At 38.9% G+C, this 12,887-nt stretch overlaps 1 protein-coding gene across 4 annotated transcripts in view; it reads right to left on the reverse strand.

The window, feature by feature from the left end:
* The window catches only part of ITCH (itchy E3 ubiquitin protein ligase), a 78,630-nt gene that overhangs the window by 62,676 nt on the left and 3,067 nt on the right, over positions 1–12,887 (reverse strand). For 2 of the 4 annotated variants that reach the window (XM_045574582.1, XM_045574577.1), the window contains exon 2: positions 10,943–11,013. The exons of 1 other annotated variant lie outside the window; for it this stretch is intronic. The gene's annotated coding sequence lies outside the window, so the exon portion shown is untranslated. Of the gene's footprint in view, positions 1–10,929; positions 11,014–12,887 lie in introns of all 4 variants that reach the window. One more of the 4 variants, XM_045574576.1, reaches the window with a different exon arrangement.

The following is a 12,887-nucleotide window of genomic DNA, read 5'->3' on the forward strand; positions in this document are numbered from 1 at the left end:
GTCTGTACTTGTTCTTCAATAAATCTCCATCTTTGCTATAAAAAAAAATAGAACTCCCACTTGACCCAATAATCCAACTTCTAGGAAGATAGGCCAGGAAATCAGAAACACTAATCAGAAATAATACCATATGCATCCCTATGTTCATAGCAGCACAATCCTATATAATAAAAGCGTAATATGCTAAATGTCTGACTGATCAGTTGAGCATTTGGTCGACGGCTCAATCAGTTGCTATGACACTCCTGCAGTTTCTCTGGGTCAGAAATTTGGGAACAGTCTTGGTTGAGCTGCTTTGGGTTAGGATCTCGATTTTATTTTATTTTTTCGTGTGTGTGTGTGTGTGTTGAGTGTATGTAATTGATTTCAGAGAGGAATGGAGAGGAGAGATATAGAAACATCAATGATGAGAGGGAATTATTGGTCAGCTGTCTCCTGCATGCCCCCTAATGGAGATCGAGCTCGCAACCCGGGCATGTGCCTTGACCAGAATCAAACCCAGGACCCTTCAGTCTGCAGGCCAATGCTCTATCCACTGAGCCAAACCAGGTATGGCTATATATTTATTTTATACTTTAATTTTTTTAATTTATTGATTTGAGAGAGAGAAATCAATTTGTTGTTCCCTTTATTAATGTATTCGTTGGCTGATTTTTAAAAAATAAATTTTATTGATTTTTTACAGAGAGGAAGGGAGAGAGAGAGAGAGCAAGCTAGAAACATCGATGAGAGAGAAACATAGACCAGCCGCCTCCTGCATACCCCCTACCGGGGATGTGCCCGCAACCAATGCACATGCCCTTGACCGGAATCGAACCCGGGACCCTTCAGCCCGCAGACCAACGCTCTACCACTGAGCCAAACTGGTTTCGGCCGTTGGCTGATTCTTATATGTACTCTGATTGGGAATTGAACCTATAACCTTGGTGTATCAGGATGATTCTCTAACCAATTGAGTTATCCCTCCAAGGCTAGGGTCTCTTTTTGTTTATTTAAAAAATATATATTTTTATTGATTTGAGAGAGGAAGGGAAAAGGAGAGAGATAAACATCAATGATGATAGAGAATCATCGATAGGGTGCCTCCCACATACACCTCACTTGGGATCAAGCATGCAATTTGGGCACGTGCCCTGACCAGAAATTGAACTGTTCATAGGTTGACGTTCAACCACTGTACCATGCTGGCCGAGCAGCCCCTATATTTTTCATCTGGCTGTACCTGAGTTACATCCTTTTATAATAAATCAGTAATCTAGTAAATAAAATGTTTCTCTGAGTTCTGTGAGCTGCTTTAGTAAATTAATTGAGCCTAAGGAGGGGTTTGTTGAAACTTCCAATTTATAGCTGGTTGGTCAGAAGCCAGCGGCCATTACTGCGGGACTCAGAAACCAGACCCTCGTAGGGAGGGGCTGAATAAAGCTTGTCTGCACCACCCCGAGACTCCGCCCCATCCAAGCGGAGCACAGAAGCCCTTCCAGTGGCTAGCTTTCTAGTTCCCTGCAAATATGACTCTCCTAGGGAGGGACAGATAGGAATTCAAACCTTGTCTGCGCCTATATCAAAGAGGTCTGCACGCTTGCAACCAATCTTGTGGGATTCACCAAAGCTTGTATGTGCCACTTTGAGACTCCGCCCCAACCAAGCAGAATACAGAAACCCTCCTAGCTGACATTTCTAATCCTCATAGCCAATTGGCTTGGAGATCAACGCTTCCCAGTGATACCAACAACAAGCAAGGCTTAACAACAAGACTGCACACACAGCCCACAAAGGGCTACACCAAGACTGTCCATCTCAGGTAACTGGGAGGCTGACTAACTGAACCATATAGGACACCTTAGCACACAAAGCCACCCTACCAACTTAGGCAAGCTGTAAAAATGCCGAGAAAAGGAAACAGATCACAAACAAAAGAAATGGAGGACAAGAAGCAACTGGATATAGAGTTCAAAACCACGCTTATAAGGTTTTTCAAGAATTTCCTAGAAAAGGCCAATAAAATAAATGAGACCTATGAGGATATGAAAAGGGATCAACTAGAAATAAAGAATACATTGTCTGAAATAAAAAATATTAAACAGAATGGGAGATTGCAAGAATCAAGTCAAAGATTTGGAACACAAAGAGCCAGAAGACACTCCTCCACAGAAGCAAGATGATAAGAGAATCCAGAAAGTAGAAGATAGTGTAAGAAACCTCTGGGACAATTTCAAACGAACCAACATCAGAATTATGGGGGTCCCAGAAGAAGAGAGAGAGCAAGATACCAAAAGAATACTGGAAAAAATAGTGACAGAAAACTTCCCCCACCTGGTGAAAGAAATAGACTTACAAGTCCAGGAAGCTCACAGAACTCCAAAGAAAAGGAATCCAAAGAGGACCACACCAAGACACATCATAATTAAAATTCCAAGAGCAAAAGACAAAGAGAAAATATTAAAAGCAGCAAAAGCAAAGCAGGCAGTTTCCTATAAAGGGGCACCCATACGATTGTCAGCTGATTTCTCAACAGAAACCATGCAGGCCAGATGGGAATGGCAAGAAATATTCAAGGTGATGAATAGCAAGAACCTACAGCCAAAAATACTCTACCCAGCAAAGCTATCACTCAGAATAAAAAAAAGCTAAAGGAGTTTATCACCATCAAACCAGAATTATATGGATTGCTGAAAGAGGTTCTTTAGGAAGAGGAAGAAGATATAGATAAAAATTATGATCAACAAATATGTAACTATCAACAAGTGAAACTAATAAAAAGCCAAGGGAATTTAAAAACCTGATGAACAATATTAACTGGTGAATAGAATCAGAGGTATGGAAGGGGAGTGGACTGACCATTCTCGGGGAAAAGGGGAGTGGGAGGTGCGGGAAGAGCCTGAACAAAAACTGTGCACCTATGGATGAGGACAATGAGGGTGAGGAATGGGCAGAGGGTGAGGTAGGAACCTGGTGGTGGAACATTTGTAATAATATGAACCATAAAGATTTATTGGGGGGAGGGGAGTATTCTCTGCCAAAACCAGTTTGGCTCAGTGGATAGAGCATCAACCTGCTGACTGAAAGGTCCCAGGTTCAATTCCGGTCAAGGGCATGTACCTTGGTTGCGGGCACATCCACAGTAGGGGCTGTGCAAGAGGCAGCTGATCCATGATTCTCTCTCATCGATGTTTCTAACTCTCTATCCTTCTCTCTTCCTCTCTGTGAAAAATCAACAAAATATATATATTTTTTAAAAAGAGTATTCTCAATGTGGAAAAAAAATACTGTTAATCTAGTTTCTACAACAAAATAATTACTTGTTTTTCCTATCTTGTGGAGATCGCTGCAGGATCCGTTTCTAGCATCTCCCTTCCACTACTATATCTTAAATGTTAGGTTAACCTCTTTTTCCTAATGTCCCTTCATCTTATAATCTCCTTCTTTTACCCAATCTATTCTCCTCCTAACACTCAATTTTTAAAGCCATTTCAACTTTCCCCCCATCTACAGCTTTAAAATTCATGAGACATAGATGAATACCTCTGCATGAATTTCCTATGGAAAACAACTTTTAAAGTAATTTTAAAAAAAGTTTTCATGCCCTAACTGGTTTGGCTCAGTGGATAGAGTGTTGGCCTGCAGACTGAAGTGTTGCAGGTTCGATTCCAGTCAAGGGCACATGACCAGGTTGCAGGCTCAATTCCCAGTGTGGGGTAGCAAGAGACAGCCAATGAATGATTCTCTCTCATAATTACTGTTTCTATCTCTCCCTCTTCCTTCCTCTCAAAATCAATAAAAATATAATTAAAAAAAAAAAAAAAAAAAGGTTTTCACAATCAAGTACAGTGGTGTGGTTTACAAGGTAAATGATTGTGACCTGAACCAATGAAGGTATCAGTTCGAATCTAGATCTAATATAATGTTAAAATACCTGTTACCTATTATCCTGCTGGTTATAAAGAAACTTAAAAAAAATAATAATAAATAAGTAACTTAAAACAGGGCAAATTCTTAATTTTATATCATTTATTTTGAGTAATGTTTACTATCACACTATAAAAATGTGACAGTGTCTAATATAGAAAAAAGGCGCTAAAACATTGCCAGATGTAAAAATTAATCTTAATATCTTCCTGAAAGACAGAAAAAAAAAAAAGAAAGAGAAAGACACAGTTCACAAGATTATTTTAGTAACATCTTGTCCCATAAGCAACAAACAGTCAAACACATGTCTGGCCTTATTTTAAAATATGTATCCTATTTACAAATTATTAAATAGAATATTATGAAATTTACTTGGTTTATTTTCAGAAATAACATATCTAACACAGTTATTTTTATAGGCCACATCTATTTTGACCTAGAAGACCTTTCAATAATTTAACACAGGCCTGTATCTTCTTAAAAGCCACCAAAAAGACATTTCAGGAAACACACAAAATTGATGAACAGAAAAATTGCTTATTGAAGCAGAAAGTACAGAGTTAGAGAGCTCAAGTACACAGTAGTATTCAAAGAACTAAAACCTAATGAAGTCAAATCCTCAAACAGCCTTACTAAAATACAGCAGCGTAAATAGTAATCGTAAATACTGAGTAGTCTCCCTTGAGTAGGGCCACTCAACCATGTTCCCAAACCATTACTCAAGAGAAAGAGTTATGTATCAAAGGATCTCTTTTGAAAATTATGTCTTCATTCACCAGCCACTACTGTGAAGAATGGACTCCAGCCTCAATCCAGAAGTGGGATAGACAATGGAGTTGGTGATAGTTTTGTTTGTTTGTTTGTTTGTTTGTTTGTTTGTTTTTTTGGTGACGATCCTTGCATCCATAGCCACCAGGACCCTGTGGGTTGAAAACTAGATTCTGTTCCCCAGGGCCAGTTACAGAGGCTGGCTAGAAGGAATAAAGTGTAGATCCCATTCTCTACTAATAATAGCAAAGGAGCGAACCTTGGTGTATGGAGTTGCTAAAGATACTGTCATAGGGGATAAAAGTACTTTGGGTTGGGGTAGAAGATACTCATTTCTGTAACTTACTTTCTCAATAAAAGAAGAGAGAATAAACTCATATCTACTCATGATGGGGGAAAGTTGCTTTCCTATTATATTTACTGGAAAAAGTTATCTTAACACACACATCCAAACCATGTATAAAATAACATCTAATGCCCAGCAGGTGTAGCTCTGTGATTGAGCATCAACCTATGAACCAGGAGGTTCCGGTTCGATTCCCAGTCAGGGGACTGTGGGCTCGATCCCCAGTAGGGGGCGTGCAGGAGGTAGCTAAACAGTGAAGCTCTCTCATCACTGTGAAGTATAGCAATTCCTCCTTTGGAAAACTGCTGTTTGAAACTGGTGTTTGAACTACTATGTTATTCTTAGACAGTCTCTTATTCTGTAGGTCAACTCTGTTAATTTTAGATAGTCCCTTATTCTGTAAAATAACTGTTTTAGTTTGAATAATTGAAAAAGAGAAAAACTTAGCTGTCTGACCTTGCAAGCTGTATGATGTAACAGGCTAATACTGATAATAATTCCCAATTCTCATGCCAAGTATTGGTTCATTATGTATTCAAGGTTACAAACTGTAACAATAACCCACACAAAGCTCTTTGTAAAATCTGCAGACAAAGAGATCAATAGGAAACTTCCTCTATGCCAGGGCCCCCTTTGGGCCCCCAAGAATAAAGACTCCTAATTAATTGGCTCATTAAGGCGTTTCCTATGCATCTCACTGATTTACAATACAACAATTGATCTTTCTATCTCTCTCCTTTTCTCTCTGAAATCAATAAAAATGTATTTAAATAAATACATAAATAAACCTCAAATGCTTATTGAAACTTATCAGAGGTTAAGTGAAATCATCAAAAACCAAAACTAGAAATGTAATAAGCAGTTGAATTACTGATATTTTCTTGTTCTTTTCTATTTCTTTTTTTTTCTTCTTATATTTTTATTGATTTTACAGAGGAAGGGAGAGGGAGAAACATCAATGATGAGAGAAAAGCATTGATCGGCTGTCTCCTACATGCCCCCTACTGGGGATTGAACTCACAACCCAGGCATATGCCCTTGACCAGAATCGAACCCGGGACCCTTCAGTGTGCAGGCCGACTGATACTCTATCCACTGAGCCAAACCAGCTAAGGCGTTTCTCTTTTTAACAAGATTAATAGCAGCTATGATTTTATTGATTGTTTAATGTGCAGTCTCATGACAACCATGGAAAGTAGATATGCTCAATTTTCGGAGAAAAAGAAATAGGAGCTCAGAGTACCTATGTTTATACTACATTGCTAGAGCTGGCAATCCAAATCCTATGCTTTAAATCGTTACATTACTCCATTTTTCAAAAGCATAACCTTTTCAAATCCTAGTATTAAAAAAACACACCTTGCCGAAACCAGTTTGGCTCAGTGGTAGAGCGTCAGCCTGCGGACTTTAGGGTCCCGGGTTCAATTCCGGTCAGGGGCATGTACGTTGGTTGCAAGCACATCCCCGGTGCGGGGTGTGCAGGAGGCGGCTGGTCGATGTTTCTCTCTCATCAACGTTTCTGGCTCTCTATCTCTCTCCCTTCCTCTTTGTAAAAAATCAATAAAATATATTTTTAAAAAAACAAACCACACCTTAGTTTCATATTTGTAGATGAAAACCTGCTATGTATCTAATTCATCTGAACACTATGAAATTGTCTAACAGAGACTGGCAGCGTTAATATTTAGTTATATTGCTAATTAACCTTCAACTATTTGTATAGCACACAAGAACTTCCTTTCTTTCTATTCTACTTGTGCTAACTGGGAAATCATAAGACTATGTATGCGATCCATTAAGGAGTGCGCTGACACAGAGTAATGAAGCAAGATCCGCAACATGAAAAAAGAGGGAGAGCCTATCCACACAGTGTTATCCTCCCACCCCGTTTTTACAAAATGATAGGGAAAAGGCTCTCAAAATCGGCCCCCTCTATCTACTTCAGGGTCCCACTGTCACAGGGTGACCCAAATAAGAGATTTTGTCTTTTATACAAACATTTGTCCCTTCCTTTCTATTCCCATTACCACTTCTAGCCTGGTCTCCCTGCCTCCAGACCAGACCCCACCAACTCTAGTAAATACTGTAAACCTCAATATTATGAAATAAATCTCCATAAAATACCATCTGATTTTGTCAGCCAACAGGGACTTGGCTATCCCAAAATAAGGCTGATCTCTTAATTTTGCAAAACTTTCTCTTAATACCAGGCCCACACAAAGCCTCTTCAAACTAATATAAATTCCAAATAATTTCTTTACTGCATTTCCACCATCAAGTCCATTCCCGCCTCTGCATCTTTGCCCATTCTGAATCCCAGTCTTAAATAGCTTCCCTCTTCCTCTCTGTCTTAGTTATTCCACATACCCCTCATTCAGCCCAGACTACTTTGAGGTATTGCTTAAATCTTTATGTGGGTTAGGACTTTCTTCCCAGAGGGCAGGGAACAGGAGTTATGCTGCAAAACGTCAAGCTCCGGATCAGAGGTTGCAGAGGTAACCCACAGGAAAAATTCAGCCCACAGTGGTGATTTGTTTGGCCCACAGTGTTTATATTATGAATTCATAAGCTGCCAACATTTAAAAATAAAGATTTCTCACAAAATCTGGATTTCCAGCCCTAGCCAGTTTGGTTCAATGGATCAAACACAGGCCTGCAGACTGAAGGGTCCCAGGTTCAATTCTGGCCAAGGGCACCTACCTCGGCACCTCAGCACCATGGTCGCAGGCTCCCCCGGTCCTAGTCAGGGTGCATGCAGGAGGCAACCAGTTGATGTGAGACACCTATGTCCCTCCCACACCCTTCCATTCTCTCTAAAAAGCAATGGAAAAATATCCTTGGGTGAGGATTAATCTAAATAAATAATACAATGAAAATATACATATCTTTTTTTAAATCTAGATTTCTAGCTTCTCTTTAGAAAAAAATTAAGATGTTCAGACCACATTTGGTATACACTTCCCACTAGATCAATTGTGAACCAAGCATTGAATTATATATTTTAAATTATTAAAATTGTAAATTTTACATCTCAATTTAAAAACAAAGAAGTTAAGGAACTTAATCATATTGCCAAAATTCAAAATCAAAGAATCTAATTTCAGTAGACATGGTTAATACCTACAACATGATTCCTTTATGGACTAACATCCTTTCTTCTGTGACCAACTAAAACAAAGGATCAAAGGACTAAATTCTAGAGTCTACTCTGTCTTTGCACAAATGACTAAGCAGCAAACCAAAGTTCACCTAAATGTAGATGGCATTTCTTTAAAAAACAAAACAAAACAAAAACAAAACCTCTGTAATTGACAGAGAAAGGGTTGTGGAATCCAATAAAATGTATTTTCTCAGAAAGCAAGTATGTTTTTAAGACATTTCTGGAGTGAGGTAAGTTCCATGCCGATAAATTCTTTGTTTAAAATTTTAAACTGATATAGTACAAAATTTCTCTTTCCTGGGGTAGAGAGTTTATCAGGTTTATCAGTTTGCAGATATGAAAAAAAAAAATTGCAAGTTTCTTTCTTTTTTTTTTTTTTAAATATATTTTATTGATTTTTTACAGAGAGGAAGGGAGAGGGATAGAGAGCTAGAAACATCGATGTGAAACATCGACCAACTGCCTCCTGCACAACCCCTGCCGGGGATGTGCCCACAACCAATGTACATGCCCTTGACAGGAATCGAACCTGGGACCTTTCAGTCCACAGGCCAATGCTCTATCCACTGAGCCAAACCGGTTTTGGCAAAAAATTGCAAGTTTCTTAAGAGCAGGGAATGCTTTTTCATCATGACTCCTTATAATGCCTAGCACTGAGCAACACTTAGCATATATTCAATTATGTTTGAACCAAGAAACCAAAGTTAATTATCTTAAGTTGCAATTCAATGCAATCCTTACAATATCATCTTGCTTTTTACAATAATTACTGGTGAACAAGTTTGTTTCCCTGACAAGAACACAAAATCCTTGAGGCAGTTTTTTGTTTAGTTTTTTTTAATGTTTTGATTGATTGTAGAGAAAAAGAGAGGGATTGAAAGACAGAAACATTGATAAGAGAAATATCATCAATTGGCTGTCTTCTATACCACATTAAACCTCCTACTAGGGATCATCAAGCCCACAATCCAGGGACCTCTTCATGGGTAAGGCAGGGGTTTTATATTAAGTGTCCCTTGGGGCCTAGCACCATAGGAGCTCTAAATGCTGGCTGAACATTACAAACTTAACGTTTCTATACCTAGGCTTCCTACAAAGTCTCTCTTTCTACTAATGTTTAAAGTAGAACTTAAAATGGCCTCTCTATTATAAAACACTGGATATTATTAAGTGCTATTATATTTCTGAAACAGTCTTATATTGTGATACAAACAAAGCCCTGTAAAATTAGTAAGCCAGTGCATGAAGTACTAAGTATAACCAAAGCGTGAGCTAACTAGAAGGAATCTGACAATCATGTTCAATACTTTCAATACACAAGTGAGGAAACAGAGGCCCACAGAGATTTAAGTGAATTGCCCAAAATCACGGAATTTAAGTAACAAGCAATCCAACACTAGAACCAGGGCTTCTGAATATTGGCCCAGTTTTCTTTCCACAAAGAACTACTTTATGAGCTCAGGATGAAGTGGATACTTTTAGAAATATATATATTTTTTTAATTCTGGTATGGAGAATCTTTCCTAGAACGTTTTTTGTTTGTTTTTAATTTATCTTTATCGTTGAAAGTATTATAGATGTCCCCTTTTTCTCCCCAATGACTATCCTCGGCCCCCCAAGAACAAGCTAAAGTATTACATCAACATTAAATAAATGAAAGCTGCCTTGCTCCTATACTGCAGATAGCACCATCTCCTTTCCCCCTTTTTTTGCTCTACATATGTATTTTTCATTTTCATTGTCAGATCCTAAGAATTCTTCCTTTTATCATCTTATCTATCTACTTTTCCTCTTACTTATTCCTTTTCCTAGTATCTATCACAATGCACCCTACCATTTCTTTGTTTTCTCTCCATAATTATAAAAAGGAACAGATTAAGTACACATTTGATTATAGCACTGACCTGAGACACCATTATAAGCAAATCATAGTACTTAATTTCTCAGAATTTATGGGGTAATTAGTTAACAAAAATTAAAATAAACACAAAGGATCACAAAGACAAGTAAATAATAAACATTGATGTTTACAGTGGAGACAAGAGTCTAAGTATGGATGGAGCATTTATGCGAAGGGAAGTAGTAATGACAATGACAAGTGGCAGCAAGGTAAAGGTTAGGCAAATACAAGGCACCATTTCCTTCCTACTCAGCCTTCTCACCCACCACCTCATCTGCTTCAGGCTCCTCCCCAGGCCCGGCCCTTTTGGCACACGGGGGAGGCAACCAATCAATATGTTTCTCTCACATGGATGTTTCTGTCTTCCTCTCCCTTCATCTCTAAAAATCAATGGAAAAATATCCTTGGGTGAGGCTTGAAAGGAAAAAAACACACAAAAAACTAAGGCCTTTTCTTTCCACGTCCTCCATTCTTTTCCCACTGCACCATGTTGCCTTCCTTTTAACTCTTAAACTTTTTTACCATATACATGCACATGCCTAGAGAAGTATAACCATTTACAAAGCAGCACAGATGGGAAAAGTGTGTATATATCTAAGGAAGCTAGAAAAACAGAAAAGTCAGAGGACCCATACATATTAAGAGCACAGTGTAGCTCACATGATAATTCTCATAGAGGAGGCTTTGAGTTTCCAGATCTAAGTAGAAACTGCCTATTTCTTCAACCAACTGATATAAGCAGCACCAATAGTGCCTTCTCTCCATACCTCCCATAGCAGTTACATGACCAGGGTTTACCCTCTGCACCATTCCTGTGCCACAACCTCTCTCACAGGCATGCCACCATACCTGAAGTTCTCACTGTTCAAGTCAGGAGTCAATTCTTTGGGTTAAGGCGTTGTCTCCAGAATGCCACTGTTAAATGCATGTTACCTGAGAGGAAAAGAAAGGTCCATTAATACACTGCTTCTATGGTTAAATGCATCAAACTAGCAATAACCTTGGGAATCAGATAAAACAAGTCATTTTTTAAGTTTCAATGGATAGAGAAAATATTTTTTACTTTTTAAATGTTTTACTAATTTTGGGCCGAAACCAATTTGGCTCAGTGAATAGAGCGTCGGCCTGGGGACTGAAAGGTCCCGGGTTCGATTCCGGTCAAGGGCATGTACCTTGGTTGCGGGCACATCCCCGGTGGGGAGTGTGCAAGAGGCAGCTGATTGATGATTCTCTCTCATCGATGTTTCTAACTCTCTATCCCTCTCTCTTCCTCTCTGTAAAAAATCAATAAAATATATTTAAATGTTTTACTGATTTTGAGAGAGAAGAAAAGGGAGAAGGGATAGAGAGAAACATCAATGAAAGAGAAATATCATCTATCAGCTGCCTCCTGCCCGCCCCCTACTGGGGATCGAGCCAACAGTCAGGGAATTGGTCCAGATCAGGAACTGAACTGGTGACCTCTTAGTTTATGAGCCACACTGGCCAGGCTGGATAGAGAATTGTTGATGGGGCAGGCAGGGTAAGAGGGTGAGTAGCTGAAAATGACTCATACTTAGTATGAGATAATGCCCCCCTATGTACAATAGCTACATGGCAAAATGAGAATAGCCATATAAACACGTACTCTACCTACTGGAGTTATCATAAGGACAGTCCCTGCAATTTGAAGATTCCTAGGGACAGAAAAAGAAAACACTTCAAGGATCTTCCCAGTTCTGAAAAGAAGCAAAAGAGCTGAGCTGGCAGCAGTTTTCCAAAGACAGTGCACTGCTAGACTGAAAAAAGATAGAGGTAGGAACAGCTTCCAGTTAACTATGTACTTCTAGTTATAAGGCTCGTATCCAGCATTTTTAGCTGAGGGTCAGTCAACCTACCAATGAGAGAATGCTGCAATTCAATATGCAATTCCATACCCCTCCTCCCCTGCTAGTTTATATTGACTGAAAGCCAGTATCATTTACAGCCACAAAAATCAACATGCTTTTACTGAGCGCTTATTATGAGCCCAGAATTTGGCTAGGTGCTATAAATACAGACAAAAAAACAACAACTTTATACACTTTTGCATTAACACATATACAGGAAACCAATCCCCAAAAACTCAAAATTGAGAGAGGTGAAAAACAAGGAAGGAAGTAACAACCAAAAACAACAACAGGTAACTTCTTAAGCCAGAATGAAAACAAAACTTACTTCTAGGCCAGAGTTCCTTGTTAAACTCTTCTTGCCCAAACAGTCAAGAGGTGCAGATTAGGAAGCCCCCCCCTCCCCCCACACACACTTTTTTCCCTTTTGGCCTAACACTAAAAGCTCTTCAGTAGCACACATCCATCTTGGTACATTTTGGAGAACCACCTTAGATTAAGAGTTACAAAACCTGGTTCTAGTTCTCTTAACTAGTTCTATTTAGGTAAATAATTTAACCTGCGTTGGACTTTCTTTAAAAACAAACAGAAAACAAAGAGGATGAACTAAGAATAGTATATACTTGGCACATACACCTCTCACTGGAGAACTATTTCTAAAAGAGGCATCACCAATCAATCATAACTCGCCTTCCGGAGGAACATATAAGACCGAAATCCTTCTCAACACATTGCTTCTAGAAGCTACTTAAAAGTGGAATTGGCCAATAAAACAAAATATATTTGCCACTGTGGATTAGATAATCTCTGCAATTTCTTCCAACTCTAAATTTTTAATACCAAGTTTATGAGGGTGGAAGAAAAATACTTTCAAAGGGCTTACATCAAAAACGTTGACAGTTAGCCCTGGCCGGTTTGGCTCAGTGGATGGAGTGTTGG

The sequence above is a fragment of the Pipistrellus kuhlii genome, unplaced genomic scaffold, assembly GCF_014108245.1.
Source record: "Pipistrellus kuhlii isolate mPipKuh1 unplaced genomic scaffold, mPipKuh1.p scaffold_m20_p_6, whole genome shotgun sequence".
NCBI classification, from domain to species: Eukaryota; Metazoa; Chordata; class Mammalia; order Chiroptera; family Vespertilionidae; genus Pipistrellus; species Pipistrellus kuhlii.